This window comes from Euprymna scolopes, chromosome 10 (genome assembly GCF_053919585.1).
Source record: "Euprymna scolopes isolate OS-2025 chromosome 10, ASM5391958v1, whole genome shotgun sequence".
Classification (NCBI taxonomy): domain Eukaryota; kingdom Metazoa; phylum Mollusca; class Cephalopoda; order Sepiida; family Sepiolidae; genus Euprymna; species Euprymna scolopes.
In genome coordinates, this window is record NC_136491.1 from 51,355,317 (window position 1) to 51,382,466 (window position 27,150).

The following is a 27,150-nucleotide window of genomic DNA, read 5'->3' on the forward strand; positions in this document are numbered from 1 at the left end:
AAAAGGCCACATTCACGATATTTGGCATGAAAAATACAATCTTGCAACTCTCACACACAGCTTTGAAGACTACATATTGTGTATCAAAGTTCAGTTGGATGGTGAGGCTCAATCACCGTTTAATCCTGACCGTCAGATCTTCACTTGTTTGTAAGGACGCACTACGCGGACAGCATTTCCCCGACCACAACGCTGTGATCGCAGCCGTGCGAAAAATGAACATTTCCGCCAGACGCTGAATTTTATAACCGATGCATCCAGGTTCTCGTTAATCGCTGAGAAAATAACTTTTCTAGTAGTAATATTATTACTATTATTATATGTATTTTTGTTTTATGGTAAAACAAATAAATCTCCTACATACTTGTTGTATTAGCAGTAGAGGTTGCAGAAAAAATCTTTACAAATAGGATGAAAATGTTAACATTTTTCATAGAAGAGCTTTATATTAACAAGCCACTCCCTCGATCTCCACGTGTTTAGAATGGTTTTCTAAAATGATAGCATTATTATTATTATTATTTATTAAAAAAAAAAAAAAACTTCTAAATATCGCGAGGGATTTTCTTAACTATTCTGTTCCTAAACAGTATTTTGTATCTTCTTACAATGATGGTTTTCAATTGTTTATGAAAGAAATATAAATTGCATTTTTTCATCTAATGATAAACTAAAACTCGACTTTGTTAAAATGAGAAATAAATATTTTGTTGAATTTTCTCAGCTAATTACAATTTTAGAAAACTGATTATTTAGAAAAACATACTCGTGTAATATATGTTACCCGAGTATATGTTTTTATGTTTTTGCAAATATGCATGCGGGCATTAACAATTGTTTCACAATTATTCGAAAATTAAAAGAAGCAACACATCTCTAATTAACTTTTAACAATTTCAAAAGAGAACAGTCGTAATTGGTAATTATAACGAATGTAGAAGTTAGAAAGAATAAGAAATTGTATGCGGAACAATTTGAATCGTACTACCAGCGATATGCACACACACACACACACACACGCACACACACACACACACACTTCCGCATGCAATTTCTTATTCTTTCTAACTTTTACATTCGTTATAATTACCAATTACGACTGTTCTCATGCACACACACACACACACACCCATATATATATGTGTGTGTGTGTGTGTGTGTGTGTGTGTGTGTGTGTTATTTTAGAAGGAAAACCGAGAATTAATAAAATAGTAATCAACATTTCGTCCCTATTCCAGGGGACATCATCGGGAGTTCGTAGGAAAAATGGAGAAGAAAAACGATTACAGACGACATGAGAGTGAAAAAGGAAAAAAATCCTAAAAGCCTTACCATTCTGGGGCGAAAATATAAATGTGCGTGCGGAAAGGTTGGATTATTCTATGCTTATATGTACATATTAAAACGATTATTCAAATACATATGTACCTGCACATTTAATTGTTTATTTTTATTTTATTTATTCTGTTTAAATTATATGAGGAGAGACAGTTAAGGATATATAAACTGATTACCAAGGATTTGTATTCATATTTTTCTCTCTGATCATTATATTTCCTATAGTACGGGCTAAATTATAGGAATCTTTTTCTTTTCATGATAGTGCTAGTATTTGATATAAGTGATGATTCCAGACGTCTTAGTTCAGCTCTATCTACAACGAATTAGATAATTATTGCATCATCAAATTTAAACGAATGATCATGTTCAGCACAATGGCAAAAAAGTGCATTTAAGGAGTTTCCATTCTTTATGTCTCTTCTATGCTCATTAAGTCTTATTTCTAACTTACGTTGTGTTACTCCTATATATGTTTGATGACAATTGTTACAAGGGATAGAATATATGCCGGAGTTTGATGTGAGGGTTTTGGGGGAGGGCTTAGTGGTTTTTAATGTCTGTTGTATTGTTGAAGAAGTTGTTTGTATCAAATATATACCAAGTCTATTGAGAGTGTCACAAATATTTGTATTATAAGTATGGGTAGGGGAAAAGAGATGTATGTTTAGTAGGGAGGAATCTGTTGTTTTATATTTCTGTTTATATTAAAATATATTTTCGTGGCTTTTTTCTTCGCATTCGAAATGAAATAAGTCGAATATTGAATGGTCTAAAAGCGTTCGTGATATGTTTAATTTCATCATCAAGATATTGGGGGCTACGTATTCTAAAGGCACGCAAGAAAAAAAAAAAACAATGATCATTTCAGTTTTTATTCTATCATTGTGGTGCGAGTACTAGTGAATGTAATCGTTTTTGTGGGTGTTTTTCTATGTACTTTGAAACTCAGATCGTTTTCTGATCTGATGATAAGATGTTGATTAATATTTTGTTAATTCTCTGTTTTCCTTCTCAAATGACATAACGTCAACCATCGCTGGTATATTTTTTAAATTTTTACTAGTATATATATATATATATATATATATATATATATATATATATATATATATATATTTGTTTATTAATTATACAGAAATTTAGAAAAACATTGGTACCGTCGGTTTCAAGCCGAACACACAACGGGAAACCGTTAATGGTAGTACGTAAATAATGTTCAGCTCTCGTCAGCCATCTTGTTTGTTTAGAGAAAACAAGACGGCTGACAAGAGCTGACCATTATTTACGTGTTAGCATTAACGGTTTCCCGTTGTGGTGGGCTTCAAAACGACGGTATCAATGTTTTTCTGAACTTCTGCATAATTAATAAACAAATATGTAGCTCTTATATCGAAAAAGTTTTTCTTTGTAATCGAGCACTTTGTCGGAACTCTTTCCCCAAAATACAGTAAACAATATATATATATATATATATATATATATATATATATATATATATATATATATATATATATATATATATATATATGTCTATTATATAATGTACTTAAGTTTGTTACTAATTTTTAATGCCGTATCCCGGAGAGTTTATATATATATATATATATATATATATATATATATATATATATATATATATATATATATATATATATATATATATATATATATATATATGAAAATAAAAGCAAGTATGATATATATATATATATATATATATATATATATATATATTTACATTTTCACCCCAAACAAGGCACAAAGCCACTTTGTTGTAGGGGGCTACTATCAGGGAAATCGGAATCAGGACTATTGTGTGGGGAGTTGGGCAGCAAGCTGTGGGTTCACGTTACACATGAACTTCATCATGTCAGTACAGTTGGGGAAGCAGGGACCCGGAAGGGAATTCCAAAGTCTAGCTGTCCTGGAGAAGAAACTACTGAAGTAGAAGGCTCTCTTACATTTAGGGATCTCTACTGTGTAGTGTGGGATTTAGCTGCTTGTCGGGGATATTTACGTCGAGGGGGGCACAGGTGCTTGCAGTTCGTCAGTGCATTCACCGTTAAAGTACTTGTAGAGCAGGCAGAGGGATACAACGTTTCGTCGATGGAACTGAGGCTGAATTTTAGATGACAGTTCAGGACCTATCAGATTGGCGACTCTATTTTGGACCTTATCTAGTGGCAAACGAACCAGCCCAAATATGACAACAATAATTATAACATTATGAAAAAAGTGTGATAAAACCAGTGGCGTTTTCATAAAATTCTCAAAGTTTCAATTCTATTTTCGGGGGATTTCCTGATGATGATGATGATGATATGGAAAAAATATACAAAAGATGAGAGGAGAAATCTATTAAAAGTGATATATTTATATATTTTATATACTTATTGGAAAAATTTCGTCTTAAATACATTTCAACACCTATGTTAATAATTAAAAAAACTTACTTAGGTTTCCCCACTTACGTTTTACATATTCTTTCCCGCATACATTTTTAATCACTATTGCAGCAGTATTCACCGGCTAAAACCCAAATATAAAGTTTTTGCATGGGTTCGATTACGCTATATCTTAAATTTCATGGCTGTAGACCTAAAACTGATAGAAGAGTTTGGTAGGCAATTTTTTTTAAACAAATATATATACGCATACATAAACATATAGAAAGAGGTTTGTTGTTACTATAAACTTGTTAGGCAAATATTACGCAAGTATAAATAATGTAGACTATCTGTATGAATATAATTACACGCAATAGTTAACTAAAGATGATTATCCCATAAGAAAACAGAAAAAATAATCTAATAATGAATTAATAAAGAGGAATGTTTAAAATAATATGCAAATTAGCAAGCTCTTTTGCAGATAAATGCAATTCAACAACCCATCAATTAAAAAATTGTATTATTTATAAATAAATAGAAAACAGGTTTTTAATATGAATATCAGTACACAACAACCCAAATTCATATATATATATATATATACCATAGGGAAAATTGCAAACTGGAGAGCACCAGGGATCGACGGAATACACTCATACTGGTTATAAAATTCACAACCTTACATGAAAGGTTAGCCTCAAACCTGGCAGGTGTATACAGGAAAGTAGCGCTCCAGATTGGACAACAAAAGGTAGAACCACACTGTTAGAGAAGGACACAATGAAACGAACTGCTCTCAGCAACTATAGCCCGATAACGTGCTTACCTACTATGTGAAAATACTGACAACATAACTGAGGGAACAAATCTACCACTCCCTAAATAATCGTGAACTCTTCCTCGAGGAACAGAAAGGATATAAAAAAAAAAAAAAAAAAAAAAAAGAACACATGATCTGCTATATATAGATCAAAAGATCCTAAAGGAGGAGAAATAATTTAGCCACGGAAAAGATCGACTACAAAAAAGCATACAATAGGACCCCCCCCCCAATCATGGATAATAGAATGATTAAAAATGTATCAAATACCAAGCGAATAACCAACGTAATAGAAAATACAATGAGAACATGGAGACTGGAATTGACAGCGGAGGGACAACACATAACAGAAATTAAAATACAAGGAAGCATCTTCCAAGGAGACTCATTATCACAGTTGCTGTTCATCATAGCCATGATGCCCCGGAACATTATTCTGAGAAAGTTCCAAGCCGGGTACACGTTCTCTAACACGGAGAAAAAAGGAACCACCTGATGCACATGGAGGATTTGAAACTTCTTGAAAGGACTGAAAAGGAGCTAGAGACACTAATTAAAACTACCAGGATTTTTAGCCAGGATATCGAAATGGAATTTGTAATAGTTATAAGAAAGGGAAAACTGGAAACGACTGAAGGCATGGAACTAGCGAACCAAACAGAGATTAGGGCACTAGGTGAACAAGACTACTATAAATACTTGGGAATTCTGGAAGCGGACATCGTCAAAGCCACAGAAATGATAGAGAATCGGAAAGGAATACCTAAGGAGAACAAGATAACTCCTTGAAACTAAATCATATAGCAGAAATCTAATAAAAGTTATAAATACATGGACAGTATTGCTAGTAAGATACTCTGGACCGTTTATAGGGTGGACAAAAGAAGAACTAAGACAGCTCGATCAAAAGACCAGGAAACTCATTACCATGCACAATGCACTACACCCAAAGGATTATATTGACAGACTTGACGTGAAAAGGAAAGGCGGAGGGAGAGGACTGGTCTGCATAGAAGACTGTGTGAATGACACAAAAAGAATTAGAAAAATACATAATGCAAAATACTGAAACGATAATGGCAGCGAGAGACACCGAAAAAAAACAGAGAAGTGAGACAAATGACAAAACAAGAATGAAGAGAAACAACTCCAAAGAAGATTCATAAGAATGACAAAAGATGAGAATAACGAAAACACTTAGACATGGATGCGAAAAGGATATATAAACCGATAAAATGAACCCCTAATAATTCAGCACAAGATAACTCGATAAGAACAAAGCATATCCAAGCAAAGATCGATAAAACTCAAGAAAACAGCAAGTGCAGATTCTGTGGACAAAGAGACGAAACGATAACCATATAGTTAGTGAATGCAGCAAACTGGCCAAAAAACAATACAAAAACAGGAACGACCAAGTGGAGATGGCAGTACACTGGGAATTATGCAAACAACTGCAATTTGAACGTACAGAAAAATTGTACAAGCATAAGCTCGCAACACTACTCAAAAATGAGAACCACAAAATCGTATGGGTCATGGACATACAGACGGACAAATCCATCCAAGCAAGAAAACCAGATGTCGTAATAATTTACAAGAAAGAAAAATCCTGTCAAATCGAATATTTTGCTGTTCCAGCTGACCACAGTGTGAGTATGAGGGAAAAGGAGAAACGGAGCAAATATACAGAGCTAGGCAGATAGTTAAAAGGGATTTGGATGATAAAGAAACATCAACATAATACCTATAATAGTAGGAGCACTATGAACAATCTCGAAAAACTGTGAAAAAAGGGTGGGAGAAATTGGAACCAGTGGAATGGCTGCAAAAGTACAACGATTAACTATAAGGAAAACGGCTGAAATATTAAGGAACACCCTTGAATGTGGAGAAAAATACACATAAATCAAATGCGTGAGCCAGACAACCTGATGCAAAGACAAAACATGAAGAAGATTTACAGGGAATGAAGAACAATGAAGCTGCATATCAACAAGATCTACATCCCCATCACGCATCTCCTCCCATTGCCCCATGACCGCCCCCCCCATAAAAATGTGAAACCAAAGAGCTGGGAAGGGACAAAGAGAAGGGAAAGGTCGAGGAGACAGGGCTGACCAGACCTCTGCTGGACAAGCGCGAAGAGAACTGGGACATTGAGCGGGGGTTTAGTACCATTCAAATTCCAGTACATCCTAATAGCCGCTACCAGCGAGAAATCAATGGTGAGAGGCTGTTTCGATAACAAAAAAATTATTTGTAAATACTATCGAAGGAGGCGGAGAGTGCTAGACGTGTAGGGGGTCTTGTTGTCACTCAGCTTCCAAGACACCACAGGTTTTCAATCAGATTTATGATGACCTGTGTGAAACCTCAATGTGAGCCTATAATAATAATAATAATAATAATAATAATAATAGTAATAATAATAATAATAATAATAATAATAATAATAATAATAATTTCGAACAAAAGGAAATTGAACAAAATCAGGAAAGATAGGGATAAGGAACCCCAAGGACAATATAGTGAAAATAGCTGCAATTCCAGAAATCTAGATGAATGGTCGCTTGAACACGTACATCAAATCTGTTGCCAGGGACGCTGGGAAAATGGTGGAATCCTTCTAACGCTCCAGAAGATATCTCACTACTGATGCGATTCTCTATCTTTATAAAAGCCAAGTACATCCAAGGATGGTGTACTGCTGCCACATCTTGGCAGGAGCTGCTAAAAACAGCCTATCCTGCCTTGACAAAGTACAAAATAGACTTCGTGGCTTAGTGGGGGATGCCCTTTTCTCTTCCCTGCAACGTCTCTCCAACAGCAGAGACGTTGCAAGCCTGTCTTTGTTTTATCGCTATTTCCATGGCAGGTGCTCGTCTGAGCCCCAATCCCTCGTCCCCCCTCGCCAGTCTTTCACGAGAAACACCCGTCTGGCTGAAATTATTGTCAATAATTTTCCCCACTCTTTATCTGTGCCTAAATCCAAACGTAGATTCCATGAGCAAAGCTTCTTTCTTAGAACTGCACGCCAGTGGAACTCTCTGCCGCTTGCCTGTTTCCCACCTGATTACAACTAGGACGTCTTCAAGTCCAACATAAATAAACTCCTGACAAACCGCCCCCTTAAGTAAGACACTCTATCAAAACCCCCAATACTAATGATTACTACAATACTATCTCATTGACTACTTTACATGCAATAACCCTTACCCCTGAGTGGCATTCAGGCGTTGATAAGTGGTGACTCCCATGTCAAAAATATGCATAACTTCAGGTAGTGTCTTCAGAGAGGTCATAACTGAAAACAATAGTAAGATTTATTTGGATCGACAAATGGCTAATTCAAAAATAGATTGCGTAATCACGTTACACACTTCAAGTTTAAGATAGGCAATAAAACAAACTCTAAAAACATGAGAATGACAGTAAAAACGATAATAATAATTCTAACGGAATGAATAATAGAATCAGAAAAAAGTAAGAAGATTAACAACACAACACTAGGTGAATGAATAAAGGAACTCCGTAGAAATAAAACTGAATATAAATTGAAATGGTCCATAGTATGGAGGGCTAGTAAGTATAAACTAAATAAATCGAAAAGATATAACCTCTTTATCGTTGAATAATATCACATATTAACATCTAATGAAGATTCATTAAATAAGAACCTGGTTTTAGTGAAGTAACGTATCCATAAAAATAAATTTCTATTATCCTGCATAAGACCAGATTAAAGAAAAAGAATAACATAGAAGATGTATAAACGAATAAGTAAAGAGAGAAAATAGTTAAGAGTATCACTTATGCATTATATAGAAAATATAAATCAAATCTATATATTAATACGATAGCGTGTGTGTTGTTTTCTGTGTCATGCTTACATCTGGGTCGTTTAATTTTTATGTACTTCCATTTCTTGTAATACATTATTTTACCAAGAATTCTTCATCAGTTTTAGTTTCGGTTTCTATCATAGCTGATGGCACTAAAGTCATTTAATTATTTTATCCAATAAATTATTAAGAATTCTACATAAGTTTGGTTTCGGGTTCGGTTATAGCTGATGGCATTTAAGTCATCTCATTCTTTTATAAATAATTTTACCAAGAATTTCTCATATATTATGGTTTCGGTTTCGAACGTACCTAATGGCACTAAAATAATCTGTTTTTTTTTAAATATTTTAATCAAGATGTCTTTTAGAATTCTTGGTTTCTGTTTCGATTTTCGCTGATGGCACACCGGTAATCTAATTTTTTATAAATAATTTTATCAGGAATTCTTCATAAGTTTTGATTTCAGTTTCAAATGTATATATTCATATGTTTTGAATTCGATTTCGATTCAAGCTGATAAACCCAAATCACATAGATATCTATTTTATTTTGGAAATCACAACTTTAATAATCGATAGAACATTAACTCTACAATAATCTTTACGTAATCTGCAAGCATTAAAATGTCATATTTAAGCACATGTTACGACCTGGCCGGGCGTCCCTGCTAGCTTCGATAAATATTTTTGCATTTTTAACAAAATATCAACAATAATATCAGAGCGTCTCCATTTACGCTTAATATCTAAAGAATGCCAATATAAATATATTATAAATGAACCAGTCTGCTGTGGAATTTCCATAGGTCACTTTAGTACAACTTATAGGTAACCCTACTCAGTAAATATCAACAGACCAAACCGAAACAAATAATGACAAATACCAAACATATAAGATTAGATAAAACAATTTGAGTAACAGTTAAAGGGTTGATTGTAAACTAAATATAATATAAATAGAGACGGTTGATTGGTTGGTTGGTTGGTTGGTTGGTTGCTTGCTTTTGTTTTACGACATATCAACCCTTTTCGGGTTATTTAATGCCGAATCCAAAGATTTTGAAGAACATTTTTGTTTAATATAATATATTTGTTGTTTTCACGTCGGTTTCTATTCAACCCATAATTGGGACCCTAACAGGTACTACCACTCCGAGTCAGAGTGGACCTGGGAGCAATGGAAATTAAGAGGTGACTCCACACTCCACAAAACCCACAAGCTGGGGCCTCACCACTAGATATAGTTTAAGGTCATATCCAGGACCCTCATTGAGGGGCTTTTACCCTCTGCAGGGGGGCAGTCGGCGTATTCTAATGCCCCACCAACAGGGCCAAAATAGAGACAGTAAAGCACTGATAACACTAGATTTCTTAAAGTTATATAGCTTAGAAATGAAATATAAACTTGACAATCAGATTACTAGGAAGTAAGATTCATAACAATTGTATATCATATAAAGAAAGGACATTTTTAGTTTGATTATATAGAAACGTAATAGTTAAATATATATAAATATAGTAACATAAAAGTAATCCACAAATAAGCCAGCAAATGTTAATATATCAGTAAGGGAAAATAATTAAGCAAAAGGTATATTAGAACTATTAAATTAATGTAGTATTCCTTGGATTAAATAACTAGCGTATATACAACAAATCAGAATGTTTACTCCCAGGCAAATAATGAAATACATTCCAAAGATATTGTAGTTTTTAAAAGAGAGTAATTAGATTAATAATAATGTACAATAAAGAATAAATGTAGAAAATAAATTTTAAGGTGCAAATTAGATGAAATTAATAACAGGAATTATTATAATTACGGTTGTTTCAATATTGATAAACAAAGTGTAAAACACACTCTAATGATATTGTAGTTTAATAAAAAAAATAATAGAAAAAATTTAATTGAAAATAATGTACAATAATTACGACACGGAAAAAATAAATTTAAGAAGCTACATTATATTAAATAAAATTAACAAAAATAATAATTACCAATACGAAAGTACAGCTGAAGTTGATGAATAAATAAATAAATAAATAAATAAATAAATACGAAGATGGAGATTTGACCAACAAAAGGAATGCAACCTCGACATCAGAGGTATGAATTTGACTGTTTGTGACATAAAAAGATTGTGTTTGAATACGTTTTTTTCTCCATAGAATTGTCTAAAATGTTTGCTACATTAAAAATACTGTCATAACATATTTTACTGTTTGTTGAAGATTGCTAACGAAACAGATCCGTTACATATACTCTCATAAGAAAAGTAAAAGAACATATGTTTTCAAAAATTATGAATTTACCTTTAAAAATACGTACACACACATACACACCCACCCACACACTAACGTATATATATATATATATATATATATATATATATATATATATATATATATATATATATATATATATGCACACCATCGATTATAAAAGTATATTTTTATTTTATATGTTCAACACCTTTTTCAAATTTCACAAGAAATTAAGGCTAATAAAAATGAATTTACACTTTTAGAGCATATATATTACTATTAACATTCTAAACCCAACGATATATAATATACAATGTGGAATTCAGAGCCCAGAAAGATGACGTTTATTTTTATAGCGCTATATTAAAATCTCCTTGTGAATTCTGAATTCTAACAGGTTTCTCTTCAGAAATGAGCCAACACATTTTATAATAATACACTGTTTGTACGCCTATGTCTTAAAAAAAATCATCTACTTTTAACAATGTTTACGCTTTTTAATCCTACGGAAAAAATCTCCAATATTGTTTTTTTAATCTTTATTTTCATGTAACATAAATCTGCCTCTAAGTAGTTGTTTGGTAAATTTACACGATTCCTCGGTACTATATATATTAACAATAAAAATCCAGGATTAATAAAATGTTATTCTATTTTATGTTGGGTCGATTGGAATATACAGTAAGCTAAACATATTGGAGTTTGTTGGTGGAAGCGAGATGTTTCAATACGCTAAGTTTGGCAGCTCATTAATAATTCTCGAAAAAGCTCTTCTTATATACGGGATATGACAATATGTCTCATGCCTACACAATTTTTATCAGTCGTAATTTGATCCTATATATATTTATTTTAACCTATATAATCATTGCAGAATATCTTGAAAAATTGGGTAAGCGCTAAAAGTTTTGTTGCGCTATGCCAGTATCTGCAAGCAAAATACATACATGTATTTAATATTCCCCGTGTCGATGACTGATGTGTCTAAGCGTTCAACAGATCGCATCAATGACAAGTGGCCTTGTTCAATGCGATCAGTCTGAGACTTGAAATGAATGATGCCAGCAAAGACACTGCAGATTTAAAGAATTCCTAATATTGTTTAGCGTCCCGACATGAATTTATGGCCGACCAAAATTGAATTATTTATACATAGAAAAGGACGGACGACGCAAACGTTGCAGAGGGGGAAAACGACCTTCGCCCAACCATGCTGCATCAACGAGAGATTTGCCAAGTGATTTGAATAGATGTATGGACGGTCAATAAAATTTGAATACTGTCTTTCGCTCTTTCTCCATCTTTCTCTATTTAACACAACTAGGGTCTCTCCTTCTGTCTCTCTCCATATTACATATTTTCTCCTCTTTCAATCTTTTTCAGTCATCTTTATGTGTTTCTCACTAATTCTCTCTCTTACTCTCTTTATCTCGTTCTATTTCTGCACACAAACACAGACACGCACACACACACACACGCACACACACATATATATTAATATTATTCTTGTTGTGTGTGTGGGTATATATATATATATATACATAAATACATATACATATATTTATATAAATTTGAATATATATATGTATATATATTACTTTTCTATTTCGCACAAACTTTTCCGCAGTGTCTTCGATTCCTTCGATCATTTTCTGTCATTTATTTTCTTAATCTTCCTCTTGATATATTTTCTTTCTATGTCATTGTTTCTCGCATTAAACACAGTTCATTTCCCTTTCTTTCTCTTTCTGCCCACGATCTCTTTTATTTTTCTCCCGAGCACCAACAGACTCTCCCCCCTCTCTCTCTCACTCTCTCACTCTCTCTCTCACTCTGTAATTATGTTCCTCAATGTTTCTTTATTGACTGAAATTCGAATACAGTTTTTCTTTCTTTCCCTCTATATTCAATTATTATTCTCTCGTTCTGTCTTGCTCTATATCCTACATGTTTTTTCCTCTTGTACAACCAATAATTTCTGTTTGCCTTTCTCCTTCTCTCGTTCTACCTCTATCCACATATACATATATACACACATTTCTGAAAGTTATATACACCAGAAAGCCGATATTAACATAATAATAACCGTTTGTTTAACAATGATGAAACAATTCTGTAAGAACATGTACCGAAATTTTAACATGCTGGTGGAGATGTTTTGCATGAAACATAAATATTGGCATCTTGGAATGTAACTATTATGTTTGTAACGTTACCCCCTATATATATATATATATATATATATATATATATATATATATATATATATATATATATATACTAGCTGTACCCGGCCACGTGTTGCTGTGGCTCAGTTGGCTCAGTTTGTTAAAATGAAACACATTCCTCAGGAAGAATTGCACTTTGTTCGTTTATTTACTTTTATTATTTTTTGCAATTTTTTTAATCAATAAAAGTTGTTTTTCCCTTAAACAAGATTAATTTTTTACCATAAATTGTTAGGTGAAAGTTTTTTTTCAGGAAAACTTGCACTTTTTTTTTTAAAGAAATTTGGCAGTAAACGTTTCTCTTTGAAAACGGAATTTTTATTATAAAAAGAATAGATGAATGCTTTATATGAACACTGTAAATAGTTAGGTGAATGTAGAGAAAAGTTTGATTCTTTTTTTCAAGAGAATGTACACATTATTTTTTTAACAGATGTTAGGAAAATAAACAGAAAAATACTTACATCATTAATTATGCAGAAAAATAAATAAAATGTTGATTTAGTGTTTCAACATTATGCTTATAAATTACGATAAAACTTGCTGTGTATGCGCTGTTTTACGGTTGTTGTAAAAATGGAACGGACACTTAAATTTAGCTCCGTTTTAATCTTTCTTAATTTTTTTTAATTGTGCCCCCCAAACGAATATAATAAAAACAGTTACATTCAGCAATTGTACTTTATGTTTATAAAACACAAAATATTTAAAAAAAAATGAATAACGAAAGGGAAATAATTATCTTTTTAAACGAAAAAGTCAGTTTGGTATATATTTTTGTTATTTTTTACATAAGTCCAGCTTACCATTCACATTGGAAATGTCAACATTTATAGGTTGTCGGGTACGTTTACAACGAATAAACAATCAAATCTAGTAGATGTATCAGAATTTTTGTAGGAATTTTTGACACCCCGAAACTGCGAATAAAATTGGGTTGTATATTTTCTTTATGGATTATACTTCTAAAATAACTAGTAAGGTTGTTTTAAAAGTAATAGAAATATTTTTTTCAATTTTAAAAAACCAGTAATGAATTTTACGAACTCAATATTTTTCAATTTTTAAACTTAAAAAATCTATCAAAATTTTTCTATCGATTCTATTTTTACAATATTTTCAGGATCAATGTGAAATTCTATACTCTTTCCAATAAACCGAATATAATATTTTAGACAAACGTGGTTTTAATTCACGCCCTCCATGTTAAAGTGTCTGTTAAAAAGTAAATAATTAAGTTACTCACCAAAGTTTTATATATCACAAATTTAAGAGAAAAGGTCAATAAATAATATATTTAAATTTAAAACAAAAAAGTAGTGTTTTTTAGAAATTTACCTGTAAAGTTCGAAGATTTTTTTAAACCACGTTGTTTGTTTGTTATTTTATTTATTTTTTTTTTTTAATGAAACCTTGGTCCTTGCTCCTTTAATTGAAAAAAAATAGGGCATGAATTACATTTTTCGAGTAGTTATAAGCTTGGAAAGAATAATAAGCTTGGAAAGAATAATTCAGGCCTCCCATTTTGAAATGTCTATTAAAAAGTAAATACTTAATTTACTCACCAAAGTTTTATATATCACAAATTGAAGAGAAAAGGTCAATAAATAATATATTCAAATTTAAAATAAAAAAGTAGTGTTTTTAGAAATTTAACTGTGAAGTCCGAAGTTTAAAATCTTTAAAAAAAAACACGGTGTTTTTTTTTTTTTTTTAATGAAACCTTGGTCCTTGCTCCTTTAATTGAAAAAAAAATATTAGGGCTTGAGTTACATTTTTGAGGAGTTATAAGCTTGGAAAAACGGGGTGGAATTATTCACTATTTTTCACGAGATTCCTGACACACCTACCAATCTACCCATGTTAGAACGGCTTTCGGAATAGACACCCCTAACCTTGCCAGCATATCCGAAAAGCTATAAAAGTTGACGTATTGAATATGAACGATGAGTTGGACGTAATGTAAAAATGTACCGAATTTAAAAGGGAACAACATTCAAATTTCCGTTCCATTTTTAAAACAACCGTAAAGCAGAGCATTCTATGAAAATTTTATCTAACTTACTGTATTAATGCTATTTCTTTTAAGCAAAAAAAAAAGAAAAAAAAGGTTTGGCTATAAATTCCTAAACTCATTACACCCTTAATAATTTAGGTGTTTGAAATAGGAATCTAATTGAATCTTTAATTTTTTGAATAGTATGCGATAAATTCATTTTTCTTCGAGTTATATTGAATTCATTAATACGGACTTCAGGGGCTTTTTTCGTAATGTTACTGTAAAAATTATTTTTTTATTGTTACAAATTACGATGCTTTATTTAAATAAAAAAAGCAAAAATAAATTCTTGCGTTTTTTATTTACTACTGAAAACCATAACTTTAGTAGAGGTATTTTTTGTTTAAACAAAATAAAACATTTTCACTAGGAGTTAAGTAAAAATAATAAGTTCACAATTTGCTGCGATCATTATTTGATAAATACTGCAATTTTCATTAAAATTGGTTAATTACCTGATTTTTGGTGAATTTTTAAGTAAAGGTAGGGGTCAAAATGTTTATACACATTGAGTGTCGGCATTCATTTTGTCTGTAGCTACCATTTTTCGACGAATATTTGATAGGAAAACGACCACGTGTGGTTAATTCAAATCAAATTTCAATCACATGGTTACATTATCAATAATCATGTGATTAAACCCATTGAAAATTTACCGATATTGTAAACATATTCTGTTTACATTAAGCCTGTGAGACTAAAATATCCTTTTCTGAGATGTAAAAAAAAAACCGCGAGATCAGGAGAAAGAAATGCCCAGAAAATCGCTAGATTTTTAACTTTTATCATCTGAAATTTTCAAAAATCGCTAATTCCCCCCCCAAAAAAAAAACTCCATATTTTAACTTCCTACAATAAAAAATTATAAATATAGTATATTCAATATATAAAATGTTCCGTGTTTTCTCACTATATGTTTCTGGAATTATATTGAAGCGGTTTGCTCCCCAGAAGGCTGACATGTTTTTTCAGAGAGGACATTATGTTTTTTTTTTGCAAGAAACAAATTATAATCTCAAACTTTTTATAATAAAAGTTAAATTAAAATATACTGCAAAAAACTAGACTTCAGAGATAGGAATGCCCCCCCCCACTTGATATGTACTTAGAAAAAATCGATTTTATAGCGAGATTTAAGAATGGTTAGCCGAAAAAAAGGTGAAAATCAAAACAAATAATCAATAAATAATTGTTACCAATGGCAATAAATGCTACTTTTTTTTACTTACATGAATGAGTTTATTTTATGTTTTAAAGTATTTTCAAGCGCTTTTCTTTCTTTTTTAATCTAAAATTGCAGGTGTGTGGGTGCTAAATATCTCCAGATTTTCTAGAATTCCCCGCTGGATTGCAAACGAAATCTCGAGATTTAGCAGGAAAACCGTTAAATTGGAAACACTGGTCACGTGACAGAAAGCGGTAATAAATAATTGTCCCTAAATAAAAGATGGCCTATCAGTACAAAGAAAACCACCTATTTATCATAGAAAAATTAAGTATAATGTTATAATTAAAAAGAAATATATAAAAACACACATGGATATAGTAAGCATATTATACCAAAACGTGGAAGCCATCCGTCCAGTGGTTTTTTAGACTATTAATTGCGAACGAACCAAGAGTTACATTTATATATATATATATATATATATATATATATATATATATATATATATATATACACACACATATATATATATATGTATACAATACACTATTTTTTATTTACTGTCTGTCTATGTCTCATTCTCTCTCCCTCTCTCTCTCTCTTTCTCTCTCTCTTTCTCTTTCTCTCTCTCTTTATATATATATATATATATATATATATATATATATATATATATATATATGTATATATATATATATATATATAAATTTTTCCTGCATCTGTTTTCCGCACTAAACACAACCCATATTTCCTTTTATTCCCAATTTATTTAAGATTGTTCTCTCGAACATCAACACACATTCTCTCTTCCTCTGTCTTATTGTTTTTCTATTGCACACGCACGCGATCTTCCCCTGCTTCTTTTTCTTTGTCTATATCTACTTTCTCTATCTTTCCCACTATCTTCGCATACAACATACCCTCTTACTCATCCTTTCTTTTTTTTTCGCCTCCGTCTCTATTTTGCACTGTTTATCTCTATCACAGCAACACATATTTTTATTCTATCTGTCGTTCTCTGTAACCTTTAAATTTCTATTTCTCCATCTTTTACCGCACAATCAGATATCCACCTTTTCACGCAATCTTTGGTTCTATATTGATATTGTTCTCACTCTTTTTCTTTCGCATCTTTTTTTGCTATTTTACTTCCTTTCTCTGCCCATCATGTCGCTTACTAATCATCTATCTTTTTCTGTTTTTCTATTTATCTCTCTATCTCTCTTTCACATAGAAATATATATAGCCACGTTTATTGTACGTATCGAACGGCAACTAATTCGGATCATAGTTCTCGTCTCTTCCCCCAGTTTCGCATTTTCTTGGAATGTGATCAAGATTTGTATTTGAACTGAATGCCATTAACATATGCCGGCATATATCGCTCCAATTCCATCGCGTCAAGCGTCGATGCTGTCAAACTGACTACATTTTATCTCCACAATTTATCCATACATGAAATCCAAAAAAGTTAACCATTTGCTTGATAACTGTCCAACTTGGACATGCGTAAGTTTATGTTTGCAAATACATATCGAGCTAGATAGAGCAACTGGTCCCATTTTTCGAGCAGAATCAGCGCTATACATTAGAATGTTAAGCTGTCGTTTTTGTTAAAGTAGGGAGGGGTGAATATTGATAGTAAGAGGGATAGAAAGATAAGGCGAGAGGAAGAGAGATACTCTTCCGTGTCGTGCGTGTGTCATTATCAAGACTTTATATCTAACCATTATCGTCTTTTTCATCAGTAATTGCAACACAGGGATGATCAACATATATTAAAAAGAAACGTCTAAAATGTTATCCATGGCATTGCTAATAAAATCCATTTTTTCCTGCAACCCAACCATGCTTGATACAAATATATTTCAGTTCATGTTTGATTTGCCTACGATGCTTCTTTCATGCATTTCCAAGATTCCTGGTTTTAATGCCGTTCAGAAATAATAATAATTGTATTCGACCTGCAAAACTACAACGCTAACACGCATCTCTATTAGCAGAATGGCGAAATTGCTGTAATTATTTATTTAAATTCGGGATTAGTTTCAAGATTGTTTCCATAAATATTTTATTTTCAAAATCTCCAAAGTTATATTTTCTCTACCGTTCTTCCTCGATCCATGACTGTGCTCTCAAAAGCACGTCCCTGACAGCAAAAATGCCACATTCCCCATACTTGATAGCGCACAAGTACATGTATTTTGTGACGTTTTTTCCACCACAGTAATTGAATTGATTTTCTAGTCACATCTGGTAGAATCACACATAACTTTTCTATATCTAATTTCTATGGCGCAGACTATCACTTTTTCACCCTTCTCTCAGATCTTCAGGATTAGCAGATGTCATTTCAAAATCTATTTCTCATCAAAGTTCTTGAGGATTGTGTAACAAATGCCCTTAGCCTAATCGGGAACTCTGATCACATTGTGATATCGGTAGACATAATGTCTCTTAACTCTTAACTCCAATTGAAGTGCTGTTGCTCCAAAAACCAACTGTAAAGCCATCAAAGTTACATCAGAATTGCCCCAGAGAGTAGTATATTTTCTTTTCCTGTGGAACGGTTTGAAAATGAGGCTATTGAATTGTTTCAAGCAGCAATTTAAGCACACGGTCCCACACAGAAGTTATATAGCAAACCCGTACTCTGCCCACTCGTTTATTACTACTGTGAAGCTACCATTGCTCAAAGGCAGTAAGAATAACGGAGATTTAGCCAAAATAATTCCAATAAAGATATACAAAAGTATAAAGAAGCTAGAAATAACTGTAAGCCTAGAGAAGGAATAATAAAATAACCAGAAAATGCATTAATTCGATATAACAATTTGTGGAAACTCTATGATTTTGTAGAAAATGATTCAGAATCATCTGATCCAACAAACATGAGGTTGTTTGCACGGCAACCGAAGAAAGCTAAACTGCTTGCCCGGTAGTCCGCCTCAAATTCCACTTTAAACTCAACAAACCACTTCCTTTCAAATATCCCTTTGCGGATAGAAGCCACGCTTGATGATCTGAAAATTACAACTCCATATGCCCGTGATGTTATAAAAAACTAGACACCACGAAGGCGTGTTGACCTGATCTCATCCCTGCTGTACTATAATAAAAACACGGTCCAATGATGTTGACCCAGTTCTCTCCACACTGTTCAACAAATGCCTAACCAAATCTTGCCATTTTGCTTAAGAATTGCTTCTATGGTACCAATCCCCCAAAATTCAGTCAATAAAACTAACCCACGCAATCATCACGCTATTATCACCCTTCCTGTTTTCGACAAAACATTTGAGCCCTTAATCAATCAAGCACTAGTTAAACACATCATCGATAATAAACTTCTATTCATCCGACAGTTTTCATTTAAGCAAGCACATTTTAGTGCATATATTCTTACTGCACGTATATACCACAAACATGATGGGGCAATAAAGGCTAATGTAGTAGTCGTAGACATATTTAAGGCTTTGGAGACGGTTTAGCCCAATGGTTTTCCAATGAAAATAACATTATATAATGTAATTTGGCGAATACTTAATATAATCAAATCCTTCTTAAACTAGAGAACAATCCAGGTTGTCCTCGTACATCAAGACGACATGATAGAAATGCGCGTATGCCACAGGGGACGATCTTTGGACTTCTATTATTCCTGATATTCAGAAAAAGTCTCTATGATAAAATTGTCTTCAAGATTGGTAAATTTCCAGATGCCACCACGCTTTATAACAAAAACGAATGAATAACAAGGAACACACACTTAAGATAATTGCTGAAACCTTGGAGGGAGACCTCCAGTTCGTAGTGGAATAAAGATGTAAATGGTTGGTAACAATCAATGCAGCCAATGCTAAGCTTCTTGACTTCAACGATTACAAGAATCTTTATAAACCATGACTAATATGCTGCCCGAAAGCTCTTGGTTCTAATTACTCGACTTATTAGAACTGGAAAAATACATTGATGATATTGCTGATGTGGCTGCGAGAAAAATATGGGATTTCTCTACCGTGCTCGAAAATTTCCCACACCTAGAGTATCCAATATTTCTACAAAGCCGGCATTCGCTAGTATATAGAGCATTCTTACCACATCAGGGGTGGCGCATCTGCTACTATTTCTATTACTCTTAGACAGGATCCAAAAAAGCGTCTCCAACCTAATATTATTACCCAAACTTCAAACTCTGTCCAATCGCCGAATATTTGCATCCTAGTGCCTGTTTTACATGTATTTAAATGTAACAGGCGTCCACGAAGTCGAAACACTTGTATTCAATCGACATAAATATTTTTGACTATATCGACAAGCAACTATATCTATCAATACACTGTAAAGATCCCCAGATGCCGAAAAGCATTATACTCTAATACTTTCTTCTCTTGAATTGCTAAACTTTGGAATTTGCCCACCGCGGATCCTTGCTTCCCTGTCTATATTGACAGACATAAGTCCAAGTGTGATGTGAACAGATATCTCGTTGCTCAGCCACCTTCATGGTGTCCCTGTAAATTTTGTCTGAAATAGTATTCTCTTAAGTCAAAGTAGCACTCTGACTTGTTAGGGATGAAATAATTAATAAACTGTAGAACCTAGGGATTTATTTTCAGTTAACGCGAAGCCGATTTCGAATCGCAACCGTTACTAGTTAAACGAATAGCAAAGCCGATAATACAAACGCCATTTAACAACAATAACTGAAACTTGATAAACAATTTTGTCATGCACTGAAATTTGTTTGCGCGAAATGCGCTTTCACTTCACAAAAGACGATATTTATGGCATTTTTATTACGTCTACAAACCATCAGGAATACCATGCAAAGCAGGATGAGAATAGTATTCCAAATACACCATATAATGGCAATTAAAAGAATTAGTTTTAACGTCTAATAAAGATGAGTGGAACACTTCCATTTTAAAAATGTGTTTGTATAAATGTACATATCTTTGAAGCAACAATGTATTAACTTATGTATATTGTCTTAGATATAGCCTTCAATTGTCAGTAGAAAATACAAAAATAATGATAAAGATAAAAATAACAAGTCTATATTTTTATCAGTGAGGCTTATATGATATTCAAAGTTAACTGCACAAATTTTGGTTCATGTTAATAAAATAGTTTTGGCGTCTGTATTATCAAACCAACCTTCTGAAGGGAGACAGTTTTGATAATTTAAAAGTGATTCTAATTTGACTCATCACATCAACATGTAAATTCCGAAGAGACTATTCTAGAATTCAACTCAGATTTGCCAAGATTCGATGAAAATAAATAATAAAAAACATTATTGTAAAATAAATAATTTCTTATGAATTTCTCATGCGTGTTTGTTTGTAAACTCAGAATTAGTACAGGATGTCCAAAAAGTCAGTGAAGCGTTTGGAACTTAAATAAATGCTTAATTGTTGACGATATCTTTCTATAATTTTAACACAATCTGACATTTGGAAATTAAAAAAAAATATATCCAAAATTCAAACAATCTTTATTCATGAAAAATAATGTCTTTTAAATGCTTCCAATTTTCAGCTTCGCATAATTGTGCTCTTTCCAAAATATCATTCAGGACAAATTGCAGAATATCTGGATAGGGGTTTAACTCTCTTCTTTCGTTCCGCGAGCTGGCAGACCTCGAAACGTCAAATCCCCAACTGTACAAGAATTGAAAGGAAACATTAGGCACAAAATAAGGGCGCAATGGATAAAGACATTGTATCTCTACGGTGCTAAGTGGGCATAGTCTGAAGATATACTTTTTAAACCATACCAAAAGCCGACCAGAAGATTAGTTAGCCAAAACGTGGTGAGACGACAACAACTATCGAAAGCAGTGATTAATGAGGATAGAGTTGAGAAACTCAACAATCTTATACTGCGTCACGGTTAACCACCTGATGAAGACAACAACTATGAAGCTGGGGATAACAGTCCGCAAATACATAAATAAACAAAAACCTTACATATAATACTTTCTCTTTATTGAAAATATGCGTATTTGTTTCGTAGGTACGATTCAACTTGTCTAAACTAACTTATTTTTTTTTAATATAACATACATTTAAATGAAATATCTTGTTTGGAGGTAAAGCTGAAACTAATTTCACTGTAAATAATTCACTTCTGAAATAAGTAAGGCAATACCCACGTCTTAGTACGACATGAAAAACCCCCTGAAATCTTACGAAGATCCCCATGATTCCAAAATCATATTATCAACCAGAACAAGGACAAGAATTTCAATTTTGTTTAATTCAATTTTCACCTCAAACAAGGCATCGAAACAAACACTTTGAAGTAGGGGGCTACTATCGGGGGGCATCATTTGCAGGGGAACTAAGAGGGGAGATGAGGTACAGAATACTTTCGGGCGTAAGTAATTTTCTAGCACGGTATAGAGCGCCCACCTTGCAGCACCTCCCCCCGCTGGAGGACCTTTGTGGCCTTCAGGCCAAGATCAAAGTGTAGTATCTGTTCCGGCAGATACTGCTAGCAAAGACCATATGTGGCGGCAACCCCACATATAAGACCTTGGTCAATGTAGGGGAACCCCTTCACACCAATTGTCACTATCCAGCTCCCCTACTCTCCGGGGAGTTGGTCCCCACTTCCCCTTCGCTCCTCACATTAAAAATCGGCCTTGTGCCTAATTTGCTCGGTGGAGGGGCAAATAAATACCGCCCACCTTCCTTGCAGCAACCCCCCCCCCGCTGGAAGATTTTTGTGGCCTTCAGACCAAGATCAAAGCGTAGTATCTGTTCCGGCAGATACTACAAGCAAAGACCATATGTGAAGGTAAGCCCACATATAAGACCTTGGTCAATGTAGGGGAAATCTTTCATACCAATTGTCACTATCCAGCTCCCATTTCCCACCCATCGGGAGCTAGTCCCCTTCCACCCCCTCTCCCCACATTAAAATAAATCCAGCCCACCTTCCTTGCAGCAGCCTTAACCATGCTCTGAATGTATCTATTGCAGTTCATGTTCCCTGTAAACGTTAGGCCGAGGAGTTTAAAAGAAGTGCTTTCAGGTAGTATGTTCTTGGCCATATAAATTTACTCTGTAACCAAGTGCAAATGAGATTCAAACATTTGTACTTAAATAATAGGTAGAATCTTTAAAAACTATTTATTAGGTATTATGTATAAGATAGCGCGTAAATGTCTGCCATCCGTCAGGATGCCCCTTCTCCTAGCTAGAAGAATATGATTTAAAAAAAAATATGAACAAAGTAATCATCTCATTTGTTTATCGATAATACAATGACCCATTTTTACGAGTGTTAAAAAATTACAACTAAGAGGATTAAAATAGAAGCCTCATCTATTTCCACATCAATGCATACTCACTCTCAGGGAGTATGTAATAAAGCTAGGGTTTCACAATCACTAACCCCCTTTTTTCTTCGCCTTTAATCAAGTCTCAATGAAATGTCCAGGACGAGTGGAAACAATTCAGGGATAAACTGATGAAGACGGGTCCTATTTCGGAGTTTCTTTCTTATATACGAGTTGCAAATTCAAGGATTAGGAGTTTAATGTATCCATCTAATTAACTATTCAAACCGTAGTTGGAGGGTAGATATATGGATCCGCATCCTTCGTGTAATTACTAGTGAAGGCGATGCATTAGTCATGATAGAAATCGAACTCTGTACGCTGAGGCCTATAACCATTGAACCGCAACACTTCCAACGAGTACAATAGTCATGACGTCTTAGCAGAGGTAGAAATAGCCAATTTAGCGACACCAGTTTCAATATGTATTCGATGCTGCTGAGTCTGGTCGACTGGCCGTACACTTTACTTTCTCTCTCTTTCTTTGCCAGTCAGTCAGCATTTTACACTGCAGAAGACACACGTACAACCCGTTTATCAGCCTACACGAACAAAAACAGCTTGGTACGCTTAGAAAAAGTAACCCGAGCTCTTTTCGCCTCTCAGCTGGGGAATTTTACCTCGACACAAAAGCCAAAAATGTTTAGAAGATTTTTAAAATGACCTCTTCCTTTTTGACTGTGGTACGTCCCTGGTTTTGTGCAGTGTTAGGATGTCCAGTTTCCTCAGTTTTACTTTCTCTCTTTGAGAAAGGGTTATTTACTTGCTAATAGTCTACAGAGGAATGTCGACAGGGCTTCCAAGCATGCCCTTCAAGTCAACGTTCTCTTTTGGTGCGTTCGTCCTTCAATCCAACTTTCCGACCCTCCTGTGACATCTTCCAGAGAGGGAGTAAGAGTTTACTTTACTACTTATCTTTGAAATCGTTTCAGAAAATTAATATTTACTCTTCCAGGAATTTTTGCAAAGGATTTATTCAACTTAAAAATTTAGCTGAACTTGTTAGTTTCCGAATGTCGCCGTGACAACATTTATTATTTTAACATTTATTTTTTCACGTTTAAATATTTTTCCTTTAATTTTTCAAATACTATAAAAAAAAGTAATGGAATACCAAAAAAAAAAAAAAAAGTTAATAAATGAAATTTCGACTTTCCAAACTATCTCCTCCTATCAGTTTTCCGCCGTTAATGCACGAAAAATATATGCGGTTTCCCCCGCCTCTTACGCAAGTATGCATACATTTCGTCCTGGTGTACAAATTATGTTATATATATATATATATATATATATATATATATATATATATATATATATATATATATATATATATATATATATTATGTATATATAAGGCACCGCCAAAAATGGCCGAAAAATCAAGTTGTTGTTGTTTTTTAAAATGAAATATCATATATTAAAATCCATTATTTCTGAGTAACTTTTTTTCCTCAGAAAGATAAAACCCTGAAGTTTATCATATAGAAAGCAAAATAATGTAAAACTTTTTCTACTATTTTTAATTAAATTTTTAATCTTAAAATTTCCCCAAACGTAAAAAATTGACATTTTTTGTCTTTCACAAAAAACGTAGTTAAAAAAAGACATTTTTTGATAGAATTAATTTGTTTATTTCTTGTCTAACAAAGATTTAGGGTGATTTTCTATGAGTATATGCAAAAATATTATAATATAAGTTCCTGGATATTAAATAATTTCACTTATTCATATATGTAACCAGTTATTTCGCGTCGATTTAGACAATGTTTACATTTGTACTTGATAAAAAGCAAACTACCGAAGACCAAACAGGCCAAAAAAAACTTATTTTTCAGTGAAGAAAATTTCAATGTATTATTAACGCTGAGGCCGGCCAGTACGAGATTAGTGACCATCTGTATGAGTTTGGTTTTTAATGTGTATGTGTGTCGGGGTCAGGCTCCCCAACATGGGAGGGGGAACAATTTAAAGCAGAATAAGAAAACATATTTAAGCGCGTTTGGTCCACCGTAGTCGAAAAGCGGCAAACGTTTTCAAACGGGATCGAAAAAATGATGATATTTTTAACATAAAGGGCACAACATTTATCTATTTTTTTATCGATTCTTCAAAGCATTCCCTGTTTAATAATGGGCATGCATTATTTGGCTCGCAAAAAAAATGGTCCATTTATTTATCACAAATTTAAAAATGCCTTTTTTCGTATAAATATTACGTTTTTTTTTGTTTTGCTTCACTTAAATTGATTATTTTACTTAACATATTTACCAAATTTCACACTTCAAAACTCAAAAGCGGAATAATTACACACAATCGAATTTCTGATATTCAGACGTAAAAATAAGGTATGCAAACACGTTTTTTTTGTATTTTTTAAATATATAATCCTATCCCTTACAACAGGACAATATGTTTTGTTCAGTTTCAGATGATTATTTTAAGCATATTTGGAACTCCCTCAAAACAAGGAGATGGTTGCAAGGAAAAGAAATATACACACACACATATATATACATATATATATATATATATATATATATATATATATATATATCCTTTTTGAAAAGTAAGTACACCGTTATAAAGTTCATTCTACTCATAATAATCGCTGAAAATTTCGTATTGATTGGATAATTACCTGATTTTAATTAGATTTTTAAAAAGACTGTCCGTCAAAATGTACTTACCCCCCCAGTTTTGGCGGTGCCTATTATACATGTTATATATTATGTATATATGTTATATATTATGTATGCATGGTATATATTATGTATATATGCTATATATGATGTATATATGTTAACTATACTATAACATATTAAAATAATTAATTTGGAAAAGTAAAATAATGTTCCAAACTGCTTTACTAGTGTTTGAGAGGTAATGGAGGACAATATGAAACATTAAAATATTTAGGTATCTCAACTATTTGCCCCCAGGAAAGGAGCCCTTGCTTTTTGAGAATTTCTACTGAAATGAAGCAACGATGTAGATATGTGAAATAATTTAATACATGAAAAATATAAGACAACACGCCAGGGTTAAAGCAGGGTCACCATTTATAAAAAAATTGAAAAGAAATATGGCTGATTTATCTCTAAACGTAAACATAACGAGGTTAAACAACAATTGGCCGTTGTGGTTAGGAGAGGGAATAAAGAAACTGATTGGTCAACTAGCAAACTTAGTATCACGTGTTACGCACAGTAATATCAATTTCATACTTTACTCTGGAGGTTCCGTAGCACGAGGAACAGCGAAATATTATGTGTATCTTAAGTTCCGTATTTTTTTTTTAAATTACTACCTATATTTAAATATGTATGATGTACTGATTAAGTACTGAAAATCAATACGTAAAATATTGTATCTTATTTTATATAAATATATATATATATATATATATATATATATATATATATATATATATATTTATATATATGAACAAATGATTAATAAAACATGTTAAAAAAACATCTTGAAAAAGAGTTAAAAAAATATTTAATTTTAAAAAGGAAGCACAAGATAAGTCCTTAATCCGCGGAGTTTCGAAGAAAGACTCTCTTCTCATCAGAGGGCAAGAATTAGCAAAATGCGGGATCGGATTTTGCATTTAAAAGTATTTAATGAAACCACAAGTAAGTCACAGATCTTACTTGGTTAAAAAAAAGGGTGAGGTAA